Source organism: Catharus ustulatus, chromosome 11 (genome assembly GCF_009819885.2).
Source record: "Catharus ustulatus isolate bCatUst1 chromosome 11, bCatUst1.pri.v2, whole genome shotgun sequence".
In the NCBI taxonomy this organism is placed as follows: Eukaryota; Metazoa; Chordata; class Aves; order Passeriformes; family Turdidae; genus Catharus; species Catharus ustulatus.
Genome location: NC_046231.1, coordinates 19,638,688 through 19,657,689, shown reverse-complemented (window position 1 = coordinate 19,657,689; position 19,002 = coordinate 19,638,688). Strand labels below are relative to the sequence as shown.

The following is a 19,002-nucleotide window of genomic DNA, read 5'->3' as shown; positions in this document are numbered from 1 at the left end:
GTTACCCTGGAGCTCTCCTGAGCTCTGGGACAGTGTCCCTGTCCTGAGCGGTGGTGGCCATGAGCCAACTGAGCCATCACCAGGTTAAAAAGTGGTGCCACCACACCCAGGAGGGTCATTGGTGCAGCTGAGCCCAGGCTTGGTTTAAATGCCTGCAGGTGGGTTAGGCCAGGTGTGAGCTGCAGGAGAAGGCCCTGGAGAAGGTACTGGATGTCCCAGGCACAGCCTGTCCCTGTCCCCTTCCCTGCTGGGCACTACATTAATTTCACCATTATAAGCCGCACCATTTTGACTAAAATTTTGGTCTGAACCCAAAGTGCGGCTTATAATCAGGTGTGGCTGATATATGGACAAAGAATGAAAAGTTGCTGTTTTAGTTTGGAGGACAGGTGTCTGCTGAGAAAGGCAGGAGCTTCTCTTTGAAATGGAGAATGTAAACCCCCTCCCTCCAAATTATTATAATTTTGAAATCAAGGGGCTCTCAGGCAAAGATATGGGAATTAGGAATAACAGTTCTTTACTAGGGAAATTAAAATAGAAATACAGCACTACAAAGAAACAAACCCCAAACCCTGACACAGTCAGAGTACAGCCTGACACCCGTCAGGCAGGCAGGGTGTTGGCAGCAGTCCCATCCCATGGTGGCTGCATCCTCCTGCAGTGGCAGATGTGGCTCAGCTGGAGCAGTGCTCCTGTACAAGGTGCAGTTTCCCTCCGGAGCTCCAGTGGGGATGTGGAGAAATCCGGTTTTCCTCTGGAGTCCAGTGGAGAAAGGGGCTCCCTTAGTGTCCCAAACCCTCTGTTTTTATCTTGGTAAGAAATGTTGGGCTCTTCCCCCTGGCTGGAGCAACTCCCAATGGGATGCAGTAATTTTATCAGTGCCACAGTGGGACTCAATGGCCATGAGCAGAAAATGACTGGCTGGAGGAAGGATGGGCTGTGAAAAGATAAAGAACACTGCCCCAGCTGGTTTATAAACCATGGCCATGAACAGGAGATATCCCATGGAGATAAAGAACACTGCCCCAGCTGGTTTCAATGGATGGCCCATTAGCAGAATATCTCCCATGAGATCAGGATCACTGCCCCACCCTCAACAGATGGTGACAGAACAGACACCTTTTATCACACTCTGTATTGTAATGTGTGGCTTATAATCAGGTGTGGCTTGTGTATGGACAAAGAATGAAAAGTTGCTGTCACCTGGAAGTGCGGCTTATATTCAGTGCGGCTTATAATTGTGAAATTACTGTAATTACAGCACACAGCAGCTTTAGGTAAGCTGATCCAGCTCTGGGATGATTCCACCCATCCACTAAAGCCAGGGTCAGCCCAGTGGCTGCTCCAGCTCTGCTCCTTCCAGCCTGAGCTCAGCCAGCAGCTCCCAGCCCCTCTCCCTCCCTCGGGAGGGATCGAAGGACGGCTGCTCGCCCGGCTCTGGGGGTTTTATTGCGTCTCTATTAAAGCTGTTAAAAATCTTTCCATTGTAGCAGTGTCTGGGAGTGATAAGTATTCATAACAGAGGGGATTCAAGATGGGTTTGGTTGTAAAAACACCTCTAAGCTGGCTGGATTTATGGCTGTTAAATCATCCCTCCTCTCATCTGTCACTGCCTTTTCAGATGTTCATCACCGAACAACAGCGAGGTTGGGGCCATAATTTGTGCTGCAGTGTGTGGAGCAGGAGGAGGGGAGTCCTCTCCACCAGTAACTGCCTCAGATTTATGGAGACTTCTCCCAATTTTTTTTAAATTTTTTTTTTTCCCTGAGTTAGAAGAGGCTTTGCCTCACTTTCTGCTCAGCCAGCTGGAGCCAAGGAGGTCCGGGTGGATTTAGAGCCCTGCTGGGAGGGCTGACAGCAGGTCCCAGGGAATTTGGGGCTGGCCCTTGTCTGCAGCAGGATCTGCAATGCAGGGCTGCACCTCTCACTGGGCTCAGGCTCTGCTTTGGGGCTGGATCTTCCCGTCCTGCCCTGGTTTGGGGGTGAAATTTGGGAAAATCCCATTGGTGCAGCCGGCAAAGGATGCTGGAAGGGTTTGGAAGGGAACTCAGAGATTTGCTGGAGGTTTTTGGGGTGGCTGGATCATCAGGCTCTGTGCAGCTCCTGCCTGCTCTGGCATCCCAAGGAAAAATTCTGGAGATCTGGGAGGATCCTTAGAGAGAATTCCTCACTGAGAGGAGATCAGAGCCGGCTGGGGATGGTCTCTCCTCTCCAGGACAAGAGGAGATGCTGGGCTGCGTTCCCACGTCCCCTGGGATGATTTTGGGATCCAACACTGCTCTTCCCACTGAAAAGCTTTAAGGCGTGTTCTTTGGGGTTGTGCAGGGGTCCCCTCTCCGCTCTGGGTTTATTTGAGGGACTGCACAGCTGCTGCAACAGCAGCTCCCACAAATTTAAATTGTGTTAGCCAGAGCCAGTCGGTGCCACCTCAGGGCTTTTTGTGCTCAGAGCAAAAGCTTTGGGTTGGATGTATTTTTTGGGTATTTTTTGTTGGATTGTGTGTTCATTTCCAGGAGTTGGGATTTTTTTGGGTCTGGTACTTGCCAGGTTTTGGGGTTTTTTTTGGTTTGGTTTTTTTTTGTTTTTTTGGGTTTTTTTTAATCTGTAGGAAAATAAAGTCCAGCCTCAAAGCTGACTTGAGGAGTTTCCTCCCACACACACAAGGGTGGGAAGAACATTCCATAATCCCATGGAGGTTCCAACAGGACACATTTATGTCCCTGTGACAGCTAATAATGCATTACTAATTACCAACACTAATAAATAATCATAGTTTTAAGTTGTAATAGGTGATTATACTACTGGATGCTAGAAGATAATATAGTCAATATTATTGAATAAATATTTATTAAATATGTAAATATTATTATGTAGGTATTATTATGTAAATATTATCGGATATTATTAAATAAGTATTGTAGAATTTAATAGATCCCAACAGTAGAATTTATTAATTATTGTATTAATAGCTAATACCAATACTATACATGGCAGTGCTTACAGGAGATGATAATAAACACTCAAACAATAAACTAATGCTACAAATTAATAATAATAATTAATAATAAATATTAATGAAGCTAACAACAAGCCCCCTGTCATTATGTTGAGAGGACAGAGGGCAGAGGATGGGTGACACCACTGGGTGACCCTGGACTGGCCTGGCAGTGTTTGATCCAAAGTGTCCCTTCCTGTCTGGCCACAGCTCAGCAGAATTAACCCCTCTGTCCCCATCTGACCCCACAATCAATTAATGGGGACACAAATGACCTCAAGAACTCCTGTGACCTGAAGTAACTCCTCTCAGGGACTCAAATGACCTCAAATGACCCCCTGTGACCTCAAATGACCCCACTGACCTCAAGTAACCCCGATCAGGGCCTCAAATGACCCCTGTGACCTCAGAAAAATAGAATGAAGAGTTCAGTGCATAAAATCCCATTCCAGTGCTGTTCCTGAGGGAGGTATAACAATAATCCTGACATTAATTCACTTTCTAAGCTGCCAAAGGGAGGCCAGGTCCCTTCTTTCTCCAACTGTGCAGAATTCCAAACCAGTTCTTCCACGACAAAAAGACTTTTTTGTCTTTTAGGACACATCAATATTTTATTCTTCAATTTAATGGGGAGTTTTGGGCAATCTTTATTTTCTCTCCAGGTAAAAAGCTGCTGAGGACAGAGTTGCAACCACTGAGACTGGGATTTGTGCTCAGGTTCTGCATTCCCATCCTCACTCTGCTCTGAGCCATCCCTTCAACAGGCAGGGGTAGCACAAGGAAGGACCTGGAAAGAGAAAATGTGAGAAAAAAAAAAGTGTCTGGCCAGGATTTGGAGGTGAATCTCTGGGATTCAAGGAGTAACACAAACCTGTCTGTTTGTAGGAACAAACTCCACAGCCCAGCTTTGAATCCACACTTTATTTCACATAGATTAAAAAAAACCAAAACTTGCACATATCAGACAAAAATCCCAACTCCTGGAAATATTCATGCGCTCTAAGGAGTAACACTGAACCTTGGCCACAGGCTTATTGATCCCACATTACATCTTCTTGTGGGGATTTTATTTTCCCAAATGAAGCAGAGAAATAGGACTTCTGAGGTGCCTTAAAATGCGCAGTTTATTTTTCTTGTCTTCCACACAGGCAGAAAAGGGTAAGTTTGTCTTGCAGATGGCCACAGTATGGCTCAGAAACCCCCAGACTTATGGTTACAAGGTCTTTTAAGGATTTATTAACCAATAAAACACTGCCAACAGAGATATTTATGCTCCTAAGCCAATACTAAGCTATTGACTCACAATACAACGTGAATTTTCTTAGCCAATCATATCACAACACACAAACTTACATTGCTGCACTCTAAAACTTCTTGTTGCCTTTGTAACTACTTCTATTTTTTCTGTATCTAAAACTCTAAAGCCAAACTTATCTCAACAGGTCTCTGCTTTAAGCTATAAATCTACATTCCCATTTAAGTCTACATTTGTGTTTAAATCTACATTCTTGTTTAAATCAACATTCTCATTTAAATCTGCATTTGTGTTTAAATCTACCTTCTCCTTTAAATCTACATTGTCCTTTAAATCTACATTTGTGTTTAAATCTACATTCTCCTTTAAATCTACCTTCTCCTTTAAATCTACATTCTCCTTTAAATCTACATTTTTGTTTAAATCTACATTCTCCTTTAAATCTACATTGTCCTTTAAATCTACATTTGTGTTTAAATCTACATTCTTGTTTAAATCAACATTCTCGTTTAAATCTACATTCTCCTGTAAATCTACCTTCTCCTTTAAATCTACATTCTTGTTTAAATCAACATTCTCCTTTAAATCTACCTTCTCCTTTAAATCTACATTCTCCTTTAGATCTACATTCTCTTTTAAATCTACATTCTCCTTTAAATCCACATTCTCCTTTAAATCTACATTTTTCATTTCTAGCACCTCAGTTTGGAAGCCTTTTCCAAGGTCTCAGTTCTAATCTTGTGTTTAACTTTAAGCTTTGTTTTACAGCCCCAATGCTCTGAGAACTGCTTGCATTTTGAATTCCAACAGAAGGGTGTCCCCAGCTCCGACTGCTGCCCCAAACTCCTGCAGGAACCACGGGAGAACAAAACACAGCAAATGAACAAACCTCTCCCAAAAAAAACCCACAAGAGAGCTCCAAAATGCAAACCCACAAAAGCAAGCAGCAAAACGCCTTTTTTTGTGTGCCCTGATCTTCACTTCCACCACTTCTGGCTGAGCTGTGGGGCAGAATTTGCTGTAGGGGCAGGAGGAAAGGGCTGTCCCAGCACAGCCTGAATCCATCTGCATCCCCCAGAAGCTGTGGGGCAGAGCCATGTCCTGTGCCAGTGTCCCCCAGACATCTCAGCAGCAGTGAGATCCTGGTGCCACACTGATTTCAGCACACAGAGAGAGCTCATGGGCTCAAACCACTGCTCCTGCTCCCAAAGAGGGGACAAGAGGGGACACGGCTGTGTCCCCAGAGCACCGTTGGGAGGCAGCATGTCCCTGACCAGCACAGCCAGCACTCCCAGGACACTCCACAAGCTCTGGTCCCCATGGCACACACCCCTGTGAGCCCATCCCTGCACCTCACCTTCCCCCAGCACTGATGGAACTGCTCCAGGGAGAATGGGAAAGGTAATGTCTAATCCAGGGAACAGAGCAGCTTCCCAAGGGATTGGGAGCAGAGCAGAGACAGGGGTGGCATCACAGCAAGGTTTGGAGTGTCATTGTCACCATCCCTGCGTGCCCTGGGCTGGCACACAGCCCTGCAGAGGGGACAGGTCTGTCCCCAAGCAACAGAGCCAGCCCAGGTTGGGGACAAGAGGCTTGGAGGAAGCGATTGCATCAACATTTCCCTTGATAGCACCTGCTTGGTAACAGCTGAGACTTCAAAGGGCAGCGCTGTGCCCACAGAATGCCCTTTGTTTGGAGTGGGTATGTGGTGGCACGATGCCAAAATGCAGCCAGGAGCACTGCTGCCACTGCAAAAACCCCAACACGCAGGACCAGCCACCTCAGAACCCACCAACACCCAGGCTTTGGTCCTCACCCATCCCCTCAGCACATTACAGCTGGCACTGAGCTAGGAGGGGTGAACAAAGCACTGCACAGCAAAGAAGGTGCTGGAAAAACAGGTGAAAGTCCCAGAGATAAGCACACACCATCCAGCCTGGCCTCAGACACTTCCAGGGATCCAGAGAAGGGTTTATTCCCAATATCCCATCTCACCCTGCCCTCTGACAAAGTGAAGCCTTTCCCTCTTGTCCTGCCCTTGTCCAAAGTCGCTCAAAGAGCTGGGATTCAGGCAGGGGGAGGTAGGAACTCACCTCATCTTGCATCCAGCAGAAATCTTCATCAGCACTTTGCCAGGCAGCAACTCCCGCTCTCCGTTTCCATCACCGCGCTCAGAACGTGGAAAAGCTTTCGGAGGTGAAGGCTCCAGCCTTGTCCAGGCGCTGCCAGAAACTCTCTCAGCATCCAGGAGCATCCTGGATTGATGGCAGCCCCAGCATCCCGCGTGGATGGTGGCAGCTGTGGCACGGCCAGCCTGGCACCGCCCAAAACATCTGGCCGAGGTCGCGGTGCCCCCCGGCCGTGCCAGCTGTGCCGGTAACCGGGATCGCAGCCCCATCCAGTGTCTGCCAGGCGAACTGCACGGCCGGGCAGCGCTCGGCCCCGGGGGGCTCACGGGGCTTTGGCTCCCGGTGCTGTCAAGGCTGGAAAACCCTCCTGGATGATGTGCTGCACCTGCTCTGCCCCATGTGCAAATCCTGCTGTGGGTGTGATGTGGCAGGGCTGTCACCTCGTGGTCCCTCGGTACCTGGTGGGTAAATGGTGAAGGTGTGCCCAAGGCTCTTTGGGGGTTGGTGTGGGAAGGGAAGCCCTTCCCAAGGTGAGGGAGCTGTGTCAGGATTCCACAGGAAGGCCCAGGAACCATGAGCTGTACCCAGCTCCCCTCCTTAGATTCTCTAACACATGGTGGCTCTGCCTGGTCTCAGTGATTTGGGGCTCTCTCTACTAAATGTTGCTGATTTTCCTTGGGATTGAGGGAAGGAAACCTGCTGAAATCCTCTTATTCCTCCCTCCAGGCATGGAACATCTCCAGATGTTTCTTCTTGTCCTGTGGGATGTGTCCAAGAAAACCCAGGGGACTCCTCACTGTCCTTCCCACTGGGATTGGGGCATGTTTGGATTTTAAGTCTCTAAACACAGAGAGATGAATCCTGCCACTAAAACATTTGATTTCATCCTTCTCTGAATGATTTACAATTGAAATGGAAAGATTCCCATGGAGAAACATAACTTTGATTTGTTTTAATTTATTTTTTTTCCCCTTCACAGGAGCCTGAATTTCCCAAATCTGTTTTACTGCAGCAGAGGGAAGCTGCTGGGAAAGGCTGTGCTGTGACTCCTTTAGGAAGGGCCCAAAGGCAAGGCTGAGTCACTGAGACAGAGCTGCAGAGAGGGACTGGACAGTAATAAAACCCATCTGTCCTCTGTGGCCACATCCCAGATGTGAGTCAGATCCTCTCCTTCCCCACTTCCAACTCCAGGCCATGTTTGGCCAAGGTCACTGCAGCTCCTTGTCCAGCTGGGACACACAAGGGGGTGTCTTGGCTGAGGGTTTTTTCCCCAGCTGGTTTCCCCAAAGCACTTTGAGCTCATCTGTCCTTGCTGTGGGCTCAGCCAAACTCGCCCCTCCACAAGCAAAGAGGAATGAGCTCTGTAAATGCTGGATAAACTGGAAAATCCCAGAAAAATCAGCATGCTTTCCTCCCTCTGGGGCTGGTTGGGAATGGAGCTCAGGGATGGAGCAGGATGCAGGACTGAGGAGGCCAAACCCACCAGGCAGTTCCCTTCTCTCCTGGTGCTATTTCTGACAGCACTGCAGAAGCTTTCTGTAGTTTTATTCCAGCCCTGAGGCTTCTCCATGCATTGTGGCTTCCCAAGGAAGAGAAGGAATGCTGAGCTGGCTGGCTTGGGACCAGCAGGCTCTGGAGCCCCCATCAGCAAGAAATGCCAGCTCTGATCCTGGGAAGGCCTGGCAAAAGGTGAAAGCTTTGTGTGTGTCCTTGCTGGGAATGGAGACTGAAAGGAGATTTTCCTGCTCCTTTTGCAGCCAGGATGGAGGCAGGTGTGTTTTCCCCCAGAACACGCTGTCTTTATCTGGCAGCTGATCCGTTCAGCTGCATCCCCAAGCTTGTGCTGTATGAGCCATCTCTGCACTTTCTCCATGAAATGGGACATTTTTGGCTGCAACCCTGGGATAAAAATCCCATGGGGCCAGGTGGGACCCGAGTTCTCTTGTTCCACCTCTGCTCAAGGTCACCTTGTCCAGCATTTAGCTCTTAATCAAGGATGAACACCTTTCCTTCTCCCTGGGGATCGGGAATTCGAGGTGTGAGCAGCCCTTTCAGCAAGAAATCCAGGGATGTGACTCAAAAAAAAGGAAAAGACTGAAGTCCTCAGGGGATTTCTGTGGGGCTGGCAGCCAGCAAAGCTACTTCCTTGCCGAAGGGAGGCAAAATTGAGCAGTTTTCCTTGGCTGGCCTCTGCTGCCACTGCGTGTGCCGCTTCCAGGCAGGATGCTCGGGGACACGAGGGGACAGCAGGGCCACTGCTTGCTTCCCGCAGGCTCCCAGCTCTGCTGTCACTCAGGCTGTGCTGGAAGTGGGTCTGAAATGACCTTTCCCCGCTGCAGCCCTGTGGGTTGTTGCTTTAGCCTGTGGGTTTTGGCATCCAGGGGATGGCTGCTCGAAGAGGAGCCGGTCCCTGGAGCAGGCGAGGAAAAGAATGCTGGAACTGCTTAGCTGGGAGGTCAAGTTTCCCAAGATGGCACTGTGGTGGCTTTTTTGAAGCTGTCACTACCAGAAGAAGGGGGGGAAAAAAAAAAAACCCCTCCTGGATAATGCAGGTCTGTGCAGGGCAAATATTTGACGTGCTGAATAAATGAGCAGGAGGGAGACGTCAGGGAGAGCAGGCAGCTCTGACTCATGTTCCCACAGCGCTCCAGACACCTTCCCGGCAGGCAGCTGCCAAATGTCCCTGTGCCTGCAGCGTGGCAGGCAGAGCAGAGTGCAGCCAGGGATCTTTGCAGATCTCCAGGGATGCTGTGGATTCCTCCAGGAGGGCTGGGACAGCCCCAGGAGCGATGGAGAGGCAGCAGTAAGGGGGTGCCTGTGAAAGATTTTAGGTTGGGCCTGCTGGTTCTGCTCCCCCTCCCTTTTTTAGGGATGCTGAGTGCAATCCAGCTTTATTCCCACTTAGGATGCTCCTGCTGAACAAACAGCCTGGGGATGCTGCAGCCACCTCGCTGTCAGCGTGATGAGCTTCACCTCCCGGCTCCGCCGCAGGTTTGGGGTGAAAATAGCGGTCAATTTTCTCCCTCCCACCATGCAATTGAAGCATGTGGTGAAGCAGCAGCGTTTCTCTGGCTGGAAAGCCGCTCGGTGTGAGCGTTTGAGCAGAGCTCTGTGGTTTTCCTGCCTGTCCGCCCGCAGCTGCAGGGGAAAAGCGGAAGATCGCGGCTGAACTCTCGTTTCCCATCAGGGCAGCGCTTGTGCACAGCGGGGAGGGCCAACCTGCAATTCAATCTCCAGCTCTGGGGACAATACAGCCTGTGTCCTGCTGCTGACAGCCATCCTGTGCGGGGACAGGCTGTCCCAGCCTCGTGCTCACGCTGGTGGCACCGGTGCCTGGAGGGACAGCTTGTGCCTCTGAGGACACGGAGTATTTTGTGATGTGCCTGCGTGCGACTGGGAAACGCTCTCTCCCCCACCGGCTGCATCCTGAGGTTTGTGGATATGAAAGTCCACATGCCTCTTTCTTCTTTTTAATTGCTATAATTTGTCTGGCTCTTACCCGTGGTCAGGAGCAAGGCTTGGCTCTGAGTTCCCTCCGTGGATCCAAACCACCCCAGCCCCTCGCACGGTGCCCTGGGTGTGCATCCTGTGCCCGGGTAATTTTCCTCGCTGGAGTAATTTCCTTGCCCCCAGTGGGACTTCTCTTGTGAATAAAGCTATGTGGGATAAGAGGCTGAAAACCACAGCCTGGGAAATTTATGCAGAGGAGGGAAGGAGGGAGATTGTTGCTAGCAGGCGAGCGGCGGCGCTGATTGCTGTTCTCATGGCAGGCGGACGGGGCTGGGGCTCATTAGCAGGCGGCGGGAGGCAGGGCAGGGTTCGAGAGCTCACAAATTGCCTGGGAGCAGAGGTTGGTGCCTCCTGCCCTGCGGAGGGGTGCCCAGGGGATGGGTTGAGCTGGGAGCGTTTCCCTGTGCCAGGCATGGGGTGCTCAGTCCTGCCCCTGTTTTCCAGCAGCCTGGAGTCTGTGATGCTGTTTGCTCTCTGGAGCAGGAGGGAGCCTGGGTGTGCTGCTCTTCTGGGCCTCACTGGTTGGGGTTTCTCCTTCTGTGGTGTCCAGGGTGGGGTGGAGACAAGGGCTGGAAAGATCAGGAAAGGAAGTGGTTGAGAAAAATAGAGGGTCCCAAGCAGAGAGAGGTGAAATTTGAAATATCATGGGCAGGAAAAGGGAAAGGCTGATGGTTTTTCATGGGGAGAGTGGCAGGAATGGCCTGGGCTGAGCAGAGGACACAGAGCTGTTACAGGACACATCTCATGGTCCTTTTCCTGCACACACAAGCAATGTCCCCATTCCTGTAGGACTTCCTAGGAGTGGCTCCCACACCCAGGCTCATCCTGTACCCATCCCTGTGGACCGGGAACCCCCAGAGGGGATCAGCATGATCCCCCCAGACCCTGCTGTCACACCAAGCCCCGGCAGAGCCAGCGAGCTGCGTGTCCCCACGCCGGCACTGCCACCCCAGGTGGCCTTGTTTTCCTCGGCAAAGGCGGATGGGAGCCACCATCTTCTGAGCAAAGAGCATTTTTAATCTCCTGCTCCCGCTCCGTGCAATTAACTTGATTCCCTCCCCTCGTTTCCTGCAGAGGTTTAATTAAAATGCATTGTTCGCCTCGCCAATTATTTGCTCTGTCCCCCGGATAACCTCTGTGCAGCGGCTGCTTCTTGGGGCTTTTTTTTTTTCTTTCTTTTTTTCTCTTTTTTTTTTTTTCCCCCCTTGTTGTTATTGAGGTTTCTCTCCGCTCCCCCCTCGGCAGCTCCAGCAGCGTTTACCTGCCCGGGAGAGCGGGATGGGGGAATTGTGGAAGCGGGGGCCGCCGCATCCCTGCGGAGCCGGGCGGGGGGAGCGCACGGAGCTCCGTGCCCCCGAGCAGCTGAAACAACAAGACCTTGTTGACTCGCTTTGAGTTCCCGGCACTCGGCAGCTGCTGCTCCAGCAGGTGATAATTGAAACCGGGAGCGAACCTGGATGGCGGCAGGGGTTGAGATGTAGTTCAGCCTTCAGCTCCCTCCCTCCCTCCCTCCTCGCCCTGCTGCCACCGGGGTTTGCACAGGGTGGGGACCCTGGGGACAGGGGGGTGACAATCCCCAAGGAAAGGGGTGTTGGAGCGGGGAATGAGCGGCTGCAGCTCCGCAAGGTCATCCCTGGAGGAGCCGTTTGGGAGAAGGGGTGTTCAGCGCTTTCTAAAAATAACCCCGTGGCAGGACCGAAATAACAAGCTGCTCTCGAGCAGTGCTGGGCTTGAAGCCGGGCCAAGGCAGCTGCTGCCGGGCCCCTCGGGTGTGCCGTGCAGCTGGACCTGCCGGGGGGGCCACGGGAGTTCCCCGCACCGGCCGGGGGCGAGCATCGCTCACGGGATGGCTCCGGGAGATGCTGATGCTCTGCCTGGAAATGGGGGAGCAAGGAGAGGGTCTGATCTTGGGAAGGTCCCTTAGGATGTAGGGTTGGTCCCCTCGGAGGAGCTGGAGAGGGGAGAGGGGACACAGCCGTGTGTTTTCCTCCTTTTCCACGGGGTCCGGTTTGGAGATGTCTGGATCTGTTGGGAAATGCTGGGTGTCTGCAGAGTGTCAGCAGCATCTCCTCCTGCAAAGCCTCCTTAAAGTGTCCCCAAAGGCTTCCCTGCTGCTGCCTTTTGCAGATCCTGACCCAGTTCTTGGCTTTGCTTGCAGGGGCTCTGGCAAATGTCACGTTCCTGGTGGTCCCACACGCTGGGATTTGCTGGCTCGCTGATACCGAGGTGAAAGTCTGGGCTTGTGAGGGTCATCAGGCTGTGAGCAGCTCCAGGCTGCAAACCAGGGGCTCCCTGCCTGCTCTGGCAGCCTGAGGGAAAATATCTGGAGATCTGGGACGATACTTAGAACTTCTCACTGAAAGGAGATCAGAGCCAGGTGGCGATCTCTCCTCTCAAGGAACAAGGGACAGGAGGAGGAATTGTGAGATGCTGCAGCTGGGAAGGCCAGGCTGTGTTTTCACATTCCCTGGGATGATTTTGGGAGCCAGCACTGCTCTTCCCACATGTGATGGGGTTTATTGGAATGTAGAAGGGGTTGCTGGGGACAGGATTCAGCCATTCATGGACTTCTGCTCCTTGAAGTTCCAACCCAGCAAACTGACTCTCAGAGAGCCATCCCTGGGAGATGCAGGTGGAAATCACTCCTACAGGACATTGGGATGAGCTGCTTTTGGGTCTCCAGGGTGAGCAGACATCCCTCAGGGGGTGTTGGCTGGGCACCACACTCCAGCCCAGCAGTGCCAAGCTCGTCTCTTCTCCCACCCACCTTTCCAAACCCACTGATGAAACTTGGAGCAGTTTCCAGTCTAATTGCAGCTTCAGAGTGGGAATCCCCAGCCCTGCAGGGAAGATAAATCCTCTTTTATCCCTCTGGAAGAGGGTACAGCAATAGCCTGGGGAAGGCAGCCCCACTCATGCATCCTTCAAGGGAAAGGTTCAAACCTGCCTCATGTTCCTGCTTAAAACCTGGCTCGAGTTCAGCCCTGGCACCTCCCAGCCAGAACTGCAGGGCTGATTTTTGGGAGAGAAGGGCCCAACTTCATGTCACAAGCTGTTGGCTCTGAGATTGGAGCAAGCATGGGCTGACAGTGGTGGCCCTGCTCCACCCAGCCAAGCAGCAGCAGTCCCTCCCAGGGCAGCGTGTCCTTCCCAGTGCCTCTCGTTTTGTTTTTATTTTGATGTTTTTTAGGCTTAAAATCCATACTCCTGGCTGTTCCTGCCCTTATATGCAAGTGCTCTATAATTGAAAACTCTCAGTTGTGTGCTTCTCCCATGCAAAGCGAAGGCTTCAAAGCAGCAGGTGGAAATTGAGCCGATATCTTGGCTGCTGAAGTGAAAATTTGAATGAAAATTTAATTTTTCCTTTGCAAAGCAGGGAATTGGGTTCCTGGGGCCCTGGGCAAAAGCCTGATGTGACCTTGACGTGCAGGGGCAGCAAGGGGAGCAAACCCCAGCTCTGTCCCAGGGATACAGGAGATGCAGTGAAGGAGATTCTTCTGGAAATTCTCTTGGCCAGATGGAGTTTCAGCTTCTGTGTAGCGATAATGTGATTTCCTGATGGGTTTATGGGTTTTGTGGGTTGAGGAGAGGGGACTGAGCATCTCCTGGGTTTTGAGCATCACTGAGAGGCTCAGTCCTTTCCTACAAGGACACTCAGCAGCCTCAGAGCCTGTTGATGGTGTTGAGTGGTGCTCCCAGACTCCAGGTGCGCTTCCTCCAGGCGCTTTTCTGCCACATCAAGCTGTCCTCGATCCTGTTTGTCACCCTGCTTTTCATCCCCACCCACCTGGTGGCCCAGAACCTTGTGCTTTCTGTTGTCACCTGCACAAAGCAGTGATGACACCGGTGGGAGGTAAAACATCACCGTGAGCATCTCCTCCTGGGCTGGGGGCATCCAAAGGCTCCTGGGGGATGCCAGGGGCTGAATCCACTGAGGAGGGTGCTGGGCAGGAGTTTCCCATCCCCATGCTCACATTTGGGGAGCAGAGGGATGGCAAGGAGGGAGGGAAGAGAGGAGAGGGGATGTGGAGTCAGTGGCTGAGCTGGAGCTGTGCCACTGCCGGCTCTGCGAGGGAGGAGTGCTCCCCCCGAGGGGCCGGGGGCTTCTGGGGGGGCGTGTGGCCCCTTAGGAGCGTTCGTTCTCCCGCATCCCACGTGGATTTGATTTCCCAGCCCGCGGATTCCTTTGGGCTGAGGAAAGCCGGAGGAGCCGCCTGTGCGAAGGAGCCGCAGCGGGCGGGTCCCTCCCGGCTCTTATTTTGTGTTTGTTTTTAATTGCGAGACAAAAGGCCGCGTGCTGGAGGCAGCCTGCCTTTCCCTTTGTCCTGCGTCCTCGTGGGATGAGGAGAGGGATGCGAAGGGGACGTGGCAATTCCGATTTTACCCATCCCTGTTCCCACGAGACCCCCAGGCCCCTCCGAGCAGCAGCTGCCCCTTTCCTGGGGGTGGAGAGGAGCAGCTGCGGGGTGATGCCACAGGCAGGTGTGTCAATCTCTCCTGAGCTTTAGTCCTTTCTTCTTTTTTTTTTTTTTTTCCCTTTTAATCCCTGGAAACAAAGCCAGAGGGCAGCTGCGCCCGGCAGCGCATCCTGCTGCTCCGCTCACAGAGATCTCGGTTTTGCAGGTGATTCCCGAAAATTCCCTTTGGCAAAGCTGAACCCTCTGCTGCCCGGGGGTTTCCGGGCAGGTCGGGGTGTTGGACAGAGCAGGGATGTTTTGGGAATCCAGGAGATGAGCCCACCCTGCGGCACCCGGGGCTGCCTGGCAAAGGGGAGGTTATTTCTGGGCTGCAAAAGGAAAATTGTCCAACTGCTGAAATTGGCAGTGAACCCCAGGACAATAATAAACAACTTCCCGGCCAAGGTCCCTGGCTATTTTCTCTCTGTTTTGGCTTGGAGAGGAAGATTTATTTTGTTTGCTGCTTGGAATTTTTTTCCCCTTGTCTTTTTTTCCTTCTTCCTTTGGAGGTATTTAAAGCCAACAACCCCCCCGAGGCCAGGCTGGGCTTGCTGCTCTCCTGGATGTCTCTGGGTCCGTGGAGGTGGCAGTGCCAGCAGCTCCCGTGGTGGCACTCCAAGCAGAACCCTTTGGGATATGTTCAAAGCCTGTCCCTTACAGACCTGCAGGGCATTTGTAGCCTCCAGATGAGCCTTGATAGTAAAAAAATGAAATAATAAAAAGCAAAGAAATAAGCAGGAAAAAATTCTACAGACTTCTAGGAAGAGTTTTCCTGGCCATGGGACTGACCAGTCAAGCAGGAAGGTGGATTCTCTGTGCAACCTTTTCCATCCTCCTTCTCCTTGGGGAGGTGTGGGCTGCCAAAGCCCAGTTTGGGAGATCCCACATTGCTGTGCTGTCCCTTTCCCCATCCTACAGAGAGCTCCCAGGTGCCACAACTCGTTCCTGTGGGACACAAAGGGCATCAAGCTGGATAAATCAAGCATAAGTGATGGGGGTGTGCAGCATCTCTGTGTGGTGACAGCTTCAGCTTCCCAATCCCTGTGCCTGCAGCAGGCTGGAGCACTGCAGGTGGGATAGCAGGAGTGAGATCCGTGTTTTGGGACAGCCCTTGCTTTGCACAAGTGATGGAGCAGCAAAGAGAGGGACCACCAGCACCCAAACCTTCTGGGAACAGGGGAAGCTCTTGGCACAGGGCTTTCCTTGCAGGTGGAGTAGCAGGATGCAATTGGAAGTTTGTTGTGCAGGGGGTTTGGTAGAGGCTGCTCCCGTCTGTTTATTGATGTAAACGCTCTTGGAATGATATTTTCCCCTCAGTTTTCCTGAGGCAGGACTCACTTTGCTCTCCAGCCAGGAGCAGGGTGAGTCCAGCTGTGTTTTCCCTGATACTGAGTCCTCAAGGTGCTGCCAAGGCCGTGAGGATTTGGGCAGAGTGCGATGCCTCAGCCAGCTCTGGTCCCACAAAGCCACCAGCTATGGCAGAGGGGACCTCCAAGAGGGATCCTTTAGGATTCCCATGGAATTTCTTCCTTTTTCCCACAGAGCCAAGCTGGGTGATTGTTGGCAGGCTGAGTGTGGGCACATCCAAGGTCTCTTCCTGAGGGAGGAGCAGTGTTTTGCCACCAATTCTGTTACTCTGTGATGTCTGGGCTGGTGCAGCCTGGATTTACTGGGGGTCATTCCCCACTGGAGGGGAAGGGCAGGGCAGGATGGGGTGGGTGGGTTTGGCAGCACTCCCACAGGTGCAGCACCTCCTGCAGAGACCCCTTGGAATACGAGGTGCTATCCACAGTGGGATCTGTTGGCATGACCCACATCTGGCTGGAATTTCTGGGATGCTGGGAGATACAGAATGGGGCCAGGATGAAGCACATGGATTGAGGGGCACAGGTCTCAGCAGAACCATGGGAAAGGCTCCCTGGGGCTGAGGTTTTCTGAGCTGGGTGAGCTCAGAGCTGTTTTCACCTCTATTCCAAGTGGATTTGGTGTGTTTGCATGGGCAGCCCATCCCTCAGCACCCTAAAAGTGTAACTTCTATCCTTATAGCTGGAATTGGGAAATGCATGGGATCTTGGAGGGATTAAATGAGGGAAGCAGGATGAGAGCTGGGTTTTGGCTGTGCCCTTGCTGCATTTTCCCAATGAAAAGGAGGTGCTGCCCTGAACCCACATCCCTGCATCCATGTGATCCATGTGATCAGGGGTAAATGAGGGAAGCAGGATGAGAGCTGAGGTTTGGCTGTGCCCTTACTGCATTTTCCCAATGAAAAGGAGGTGCTGCCCTGAACCCACACCCCTGCATCCCTGTGACCTGGGGAGGCTCTGCAGCAGCTCCTGGATGAGCTGCAGCCCCGGGGAGCTGAGGCTGACACCAGGCAGGTTTTGGAGCCGGGCGCAGGAGGCTGGCGAGGCTTTGCCTTGGCAGAGCAGCCAGGGGAACAGCTTGTGCCAGCCTCTCCCTCTCTGAGCGCCTGCTGGGGTGCGTTCCCTAACCTTTCCTGCCTCCGTTCCACTCCTGTGTTTCTCTCTCTCTCCTCTTTTTTTTTTTTTTCCCTTCCCTTTCCCCTAACTGTAAATGCACCATAAAAATGGATCAAATTGCTTAAATCACTGTCATTAAATCAGTGTGAGTCCCCCCTCCGCCCCTGTGCTCGAAGCCTGGCAGAGAACATTTGTTCCAAAGGCTGAACAGCCGTCTTATTGCTCTGAAAGCATATTTGCTGCTTGATGGAAGGAGGAGAGGAGGAGAAAAACAGCCTGCAAGGGAAGGAGGGGGGGTGAAACCACCGGGGGCTGGCTCTCCTTGGACACAGAGCGGGGAGCAGGGGCTGTGTCCTGCAGGCTGATGGTGTGACAGGGATGAGGGGACTGGGGACACCCCTGGGGTGTCTTTGGTGGTGAAGTTGGGGTTTCATGCTACAGGGTGGTGAGGATCCCAGTGCCAGCACAGAGCACCCAGCCCCATCCTGCAATCCTCCAGAATGCTCTCCATCAGAGCCCAGCAGTGATGCTGTGGAACTGCTCAGCCTGGTGCAGCAATGAATTCCCAGTAAACACAGCAGGTTGAGCTGGTGAACCTTCCCAAGGCCCTGGGTTGATTAAGCCCTGCCAGTTCCAGCTCAAAGCGTGGCTTTAGACCCGCTGGTGTTTGCACATCAGAATAAAAAGCTTTTGCAAAACCCTCACCGTGGGCCCTGGCAGCTCAGGGGAGCTGAAAGTGATTGCTCTGGAAAGTGGGAGTATTTTGGGAGCCTGGCTTTTGGCATGGCAGAACGAGGCACACGGGGGAATGCAGGAATGCTTCTACCCAGGTGGTCTGGAAAATCCCTGGAGAGAGGGCAACGGGAGTGCTGAGGAGAGCCGGGAGCTGGAGCTGGATCAAAGGGCTGGGGAAGGGGCTGCCACAGGTGGCAGGTGCTGGCAGGGAGAGCACATCCCAAAGGCACTCTGTGCCCAGCCCTCCTGGCTTTCCACAGCTCCCTGCTCTCACAGAGCTGTTGCACTCACCAGGGCTTGCTGGTGCTTTGTCCCCAGGAACAGAGGATGCTGATTCCCTCCCCATCCATCATCCTCCGCCCTGCTGAGCTGGGATGCCACCTCCTGCCCTGGAGCACTGGGGACAGGACTGAAGCTGTCTCCAGAACCAAAATGTGACCCTGGGGGTGCCCATGGACTGTACTCTCCTGCTGCCCTGATCCCAGCCCCAAAGCCCTGAGGAAAGCAGGGAGATGAGATGTGCTGGCTCAGAGCCCCATCTGGGGGGCACAGCCCTGCTCCTACCCCTGCCCTGGGTACAGGAGCTCAAAGCCAAAATGCAGAACAGCTCCGAGGGCTGGAGAATTTCCACAGCTCCAGATTAACAATGCATCAGCTTGGAAAGGCTGCCTGCAGGCTGGGGAAAGGCTCAGCACGCTCTGGATGCCTCCAGGTGCTGCTTTGGGGAGCTAAGGTGGCCCTGCCCTGCCCTTTGGACACTGTTCCATGCCCTTGAAGACCCTGTAGGTGGAGAGCAGGGACCCCCTACCATGAGATGGGATCTGACTGGAGCATTTCCAGGGTCCCCCTTGGGAATGGGAGCACGGAGAGAGAGCAGCACAGCCATTCCCTCCTCGTGGGCTTTGCAGATTAATTATTCCCAGGGGAAGAAGCTGCTTAATGGTTCTCCCCCCTCCACCCCCCCCTTCCCATGGGAAACTGCAGGGACAGCTTCTCCTTGTCCCTCAGGGGCGATGCGTGTCAGGCTTAATCCCTGAGCATCCTGCTGCTTGCTGGGGACACTCAGAGCTGATCCTTGGCCCTGGTCTGAATCAGAAATAACTCCCTTAAAGGCACCAGCAGTGAGTTAGCATCTCCCAACGTTGTGACACACGAATGTTCCATGGAGGAAAGCAGGATTGATGGGAATAATCAGGTTTTGTTTAACCATATTGAACTTTAGGGTGAGGGGCAACTCCTCTGTTCCCAGCTTTTGGTCTTTACTTTGGTTTCTGAGTGCCTGAGGGCAGCAAATCTGTCTTGACAGGAGTGCTAATGGAGAAAAAAATGGGTATTAATTCAGGGGAAGTGTTTTCAGACAGGGATTCATCTCTGTAAGCACCACTGAAGTACATGAGCTGCTCAGCTCAAAGTGGCAACAACGATTTTTTCTGGTTGCATC

General features: G+C 52.5%; 1 long non-coding RNA gene across 1 annotated transcript; it reads right to left on the bottom strand.

Moving 5' to 3' along the window:
- Positions 1 to 3,584: 3,584 nt before the first annotated feature.
- LOC122149423 lies at positions 3,585 to 6,617 on the bottom strand. The gene is made up of 2 exons (XR_006163034.1): positions 6,344 to 6,617; positions 3,585 to 3,782 (listed from the first exon to the last, which is right to left on the bottom strand). It is a non-coding gene; the product is annotated as an uncharacterized LOC122149423 (long non-coding RNA).
- Positions 6,618 to 19,002: the final 12,385 nt, after the last annotated feature.